A 5,340-nucleotide genomic window follows, 5' to 3' on the forward strand; every position below is an offset into this window, starting at 1 on the left:
GGCGGCGTGCGGGCCCGGCCCCGCGGGGAGTCGGGGTGGGACCAGGGCTGGTAGCCGAGGGGCCGCGCGTGCGGTGGCGTCCAGGTGTGCCCGCGACCGGGAGTTCTGGAGCCGCCGTGGCTGCTGCCGGTCCGTCCTAGCGGGCGCCCCTGACCCTGAACTTGGGGTACCCAGGTACTCGCGGGCGTCCCCTACCCCGTACTTTACTGGTGCACCTTCTGTTAGGGAGGACTCCTACGGACTCCTACTTGTTACCGCTGCCTGAGCAGGGTAGGGGTAACCGGTGGTTTGGGGGAGAACCTTTAAATTGGTTTCCTGCCTCCGATTTAACACTGTGGAGCAGATCTTTCTTTCTTTCTTTTTTTTTTAATCGCCTGTCGCAATGGGACTTGCAATACTGATTAGTGCCTACAGGTAAGGTGAAAGTACTCAGAAATTCTGGGGGAACTGGGTGTTTAATTTGCCTACAAACTGAGTGCGGAGGGAAGGCTTCTATTACATAAGACAGCACTCCACCTTCAGGTGTCATGGAAGATGCTCTCAAAGGTTTTACTGTTTTAATGAACGAAAAATAATCTTCGCCTATGTCTCTCTTGAGAAATCTCTAATGCTGCTGTGGCTTGCTTTGACTACTTCTCAGGGAGCGTTTTTATATTTATATTCTTATATTTAGCATCAACATAAAAAGGTGTTTGAAGATTTGACTTCCTCTTTCAAGCCAGGAAGCAGTTTACTCCTCTGAACTGTTCAGGAGCAATCTACGTGATAATTTTATACTTTGGAGATTTTATATCGAAAGTTGAACACTGATAACTGGGAAAAATGTAAGCGTTGCTAATTTGTATATATAAAGCACACTTCAGAAATTGAAGATACCTTCCATGCTGTCTGCATATCTAAATCAGTAATTATGTGCTGTTTGCAGTATTTTAGTGAAAATTTTCTTCAGGCATGCAAATAAAGGTTTTAGCTGAAATCATGTAAGGTTTCTTTCAACTCTGAGTTTTGATTCTTTCTTGAAATGAGGTTCAAAAATATTGTACAGTGTAGGGCAATTACTGAAGGTCAGCAAGGTGTCATCTTTCTTTTTTTTAATTCTTTAAAAAATGAATCTATGCAGAAAATTTCATCCCCCATGAACTTTACTTATTAGTGTAATTTTAAAAGGACAGAAATGAGTCAGTCTCTAAAGGACAGTAATTTTCAGTTCCACACGTCAGTAACTAGATACTAGTCAGAGATTGTTTGAGGTGGCAGAGTTGGAAATGAGGTGGGGACCTAGTCAGGTCCCAGCTACCTGTCTCTGTGGCTGTCCTCTGCCAACCTGTCCCACAGCATGGACAGTTGACCCATGGGCTTTCTCTCCTCCCCTCGTCCCACAGTTCATGTGGAAGATGCTCCCATGCCTGCTTCTTTGACCATCTCAATTCCAGGGACCTCCACCCACTCTCACTACTGGGGCCTGTACATCCGGGTCTTGCCCTCACCCAGAGTTGCTCAGCTTCTGAAATCAGCATCTCAGTGTCTCTGCACTGCAAGCTCCTTCCTTCCGGGTTGCAGACTGGTCCTCCCATCACAACTCTTCTTGACCACAGGAGATCTCTTCCCTACCCACCTTCCACTTTGGCAGGTGACTCATGACCCATTCAAATCCTGAAAGACAATGCTGTGAAAGTGCTGCACTCAATATGCCAGCAAATTTGGAAAACTCAGCAGTGGCCACAGGACTGGAAAAGGTCAGTTTTCATTCCAGTACTAAAGAAAGGCAATGCCAAAGAATGCTTGAACTACCGCACAATTGTACTCATCTCGCACACTAGTAAAGTAATGCTCAAAATTCTCCAAGCTAGGCATCAGCAGTACGTGAACCATGAACTTCCTGATGTTCAAGCTGGTTTTAGAAAAGGCAGAGGAACCAGAGATCAAATTGCCAACATCCGCTGGATCATGGAAAAATCAAGAGAGTTCCAGAAAAACATCATTTCTGCTTTATTGACTATGCCAAAGCCTTTGACTATGTGGAAAATTCTTCAAGAGATGGGAATACTGGACTACCTGACCTGCCTCTTGAGAAACCTATATGCAGATCAGGAAGCAACAGTTAGAACTGGACATGGAACAACAGGCTGGTTCCAAATAGGAAAAGGAGTACGTCAAGGCTGTATATTGTCACCCTGCTTATTTAACTTCTATGCAGATTACATCATGAGAAACGCTGGGCTGGAAGAAGCACAAGCTGGAATCAAGATTGCCGGGAGAAATATCAATAATCTCAGATATGCAGATGACACCACCCTTATGGCAGAAAGAAGAGGAACTAAAAAGGCTCTTGATGAAAGTGAAAGAGGAGAGTGAAAAAGTTGGCTTAAAGCTCAACATTCAGAAAATGAAGATCATGGCATCTGGTCCCATCACTTCATGGGAAATAGATGGGGAAACAGTGGAAACAGTGGCAGACTTTATTTTCTGGGGCTCCAAAATCACTGCAGATGGTGACTGCAGCCATGAAATTAAAAGACGCTTACTCCTTGGAAGGAAAGTTATGACCAACCTAGATAGCATATTAAGAAGCAGAGATATTACTTTTCCAACAAAGGTCCATCTAGTCAAGTCTATGGTTTTTCCAGTGGTCATGTATGGATGTGAGAGTTGGACTGTGAAGAAAGCTGAGCACTGAAGAATTGATGCTTTTGAACTGTGGTGTTGGAGAAAACTCTTGAGAGTCCTTTGGACTGCAAGGAGATCCAACCAGTCCATCCTAAAGAAGATCGGTCCTGGTTGTTCATTGGAAGGACTGATGCTGAAGCTGAAACTCCAATACTTTGGCCACCTCATGCAAAGAGTTGACTCATTGGAAAAGACTCTGATGCTGGGAGGGATTGGGGGCAGGAGGAGAAGGGGAGGACAGAGGATGAGATGGCTGGATGGTATCATTGACTCGATGGACGTGAGTCTGAGTGAACTCTGGGAGTTTGTGATAGACAGGGAGGCCTGGCGTGCTGCGATTCATGGGGTTGCAAAGAGTTGGACACGACTGAGCGACTGAACTGAACTGAATGACCCCTTCTGCCAGGAAAACAGGAGTCACTGGATTGATGTCTCTCCATGTCCTACCCCATTTCCTTCCCGCAGACTTTTCCACAGTTACCCACATCCAGGAAATCTTAAGCAGCTGTTGTGTCCAAGCACTTTGTTAGGCCCTGATGTATGGTAAACAGCAGGTCCCTGCTCTCCTAGAACAGTCTTTCTTGTGGAAGCAGGCAGACACAAAGCAAACGTAACTATGCTCTGATAGAGCTGCAATAAGGTAGAATAATAGAAGAAAAATCGGGGGATGGTCAGGGACTTAAGAGAAGATCAGAGAGACAGACACACATATGACAGTGCTCCATGTCTCCCCATGAACTTTTTTAAAAATTTATTTATTTATTTTAATTGGAGGGTAATTACTTTACAATGTAGTGGTGGTTTTTGCCATACATTGACATGAATCAGCCATGGGTGTACATGTTATCAGTATTTTTAAAACACCATAACCTCCTTGTCCCTGCATCCCCAACTCAGCTACAGTGACCACCTGTGTATCCAAGTCTTCTTAAGTGAGTTAACCCTTCCTTAGGCTTCCCTTTCTTCTCAACTCTCTGCAACCTGGCCAATCTCACCACAGTAGGAGTTGTTGTTCAGTCGCTCAGTTGTGTCCGGCTCTTCGCGACCCCATGGACTGCAGCATACCAGGCTTCCCTGTCCTTCACCATCTCCCAGAGTTTGCTCAAACTCATGTCCATTGAGTTGAGGATGCCATCCAACCATCTCATCCTTTGTCACCCCGCTCTCCTCCTGCCCTTAATCTTTCCCAGCATCAGGGTCTTTTCCACTGAGTCAGCTCTTCCGCATCAGGTGGCCAAAGTATTGGAAGTTAAACTTCAGCATCAGTCCTTTCAGTGAATATTCAGGGTTGATTTCCTTTAGGATTGATTGGTTTGATCTCCTTGATGTGCAAGGGACTCTTAAGAGTCTTCTCCAACACCACAGCTCAAACTCATCAATTCTTTGGCACTCAGCCTACTTTATGGTCCAACCATACATGACTACTGGAAAAATCATAGCTTAGACTATATGGACCCTTGTCGGCAAAGTGATGTCTCTGCTTTTCAATATGCTGTCTAGGTTTGTCATAGCTTTTCTTCCAAGGAGCAAACGTCTTTTAATTTCATGGCTGCAGTCACCATCTGCAGTGATTTTTGGAGCCCAAGCAAATAAAGTCTGTCACCGTTTCCATTCTTTCCCTATCTAGACACCACAATTCCTGAAGGATCTGAGGAAGTCCTGTAGACCTTTCTGCAGGACTGGGTATGGATCTTTCCTCTTTTTCTCATGGGTACTTTTCTTCTTCCCTAGTTGCCATCTCCTCCTGGTTTGCCTTCTGCCTCCCTGGCAACTCCACTACCTCCTGGGGTTTCCTGGGGCTCAGTTCTCATCCATATTGAGCTCTACGAGGAGTGTTAGAGTTACCATTTTCCCATGGCTTCCACTTTCACCAGTTCAAAGTCCCAGATTGTATCTCCAGCTAGTTCCCCACAGTCTAGTGGGCTGATCCATGCTCTTGAGGTACAAAACCCACAATAAGTCCAAAAGCAATTTTAGTTTTTAATCATGCACCCCACACCTGTTTCATCCTTAGTGAAAACCTGTCCCGTTTTACGTGATGGCGCCACCATTCTCCAGGGTGCTAAGGCAGGGACCTCCCAGGGTCACCAGACTCCTCCAGCAACCACCAGCCCCCCAACATCCAGACAGTCACCAAGTCCTGTCCTAGTGCTGGTGCTGTGAAATCCATTAAGCTTCTGCTCCAGTCACCTTGGCCCTGTTCTGCTTTGCAGTCCAGAAGTGGCACAGTGATGGCCAGTGTGCCACTTCTAGCTGGCAGACATGTCGTTGGCCTGAACACAAGTCTACAGAAATTGACTTAATCTTTAGAAAGGTTAAGTTATCACTTGGATTTACAGCTACTCTTAAAAACCAGGGGCCCTGGAACAGGAGGCCTGCATTGCCATGTAGCAGCACGTGGCTGGCATGGAGCTCCCAGGGCCCGGGTAGGCTGGAGACTGCTTGCTTTCCACTCCCCCTGGACCCCCTGGTCCCTGCTTACAGCAGCTTCCCAGTGCCCATGGTCTTCTGAGCTGGCAACCACAGGCTGGGGAATGACCACGGGCAGTCCTGAGTGACTGACGGCACCATCTCCTGCCTGGTCTTTCACGCTAGTTTTGTACCCCTTTCAAACCATCGTCCACGTTGCTGCTGGGCCTACTTGCCGTGGGCCCCTTAAATCAGAATCTGTTT

The 5,340-nt window shown here is 46.5% G+C and overlaps 1 protein-coding gene across 1 annotated transcript in view; it reads left to right on the top strand.

The window, feature by feature from the left end:
- Positions 1 to 5,340, top strand: part of SERPINE2 (serpin peptidase inhibitor, clade E (nexin, plasminogen activator inhibitor type 1), member 2) — a 70,576-nt gene that overhangs the window by 397 nt on the left and 64,839 nt on the right. The gene's annotated exons all lie outside the window — the stretch shown is intronic.

Source organism: Bison bison, unplaced genomic scaffold, assembly GCF_000754665.1.
Source record: "Bison bison bison isolate TAMUID 2011002044 unplaced genomic scaffold, Bison_UMD1.0 scf7180017864068, whole genome shotgun sequence".
Taxonomy (NCBI): Eukaryota; Metazoa; Chordata; class Mammalia; order Artiodactyla; family Bovidae; genus Bison; species Bison bison.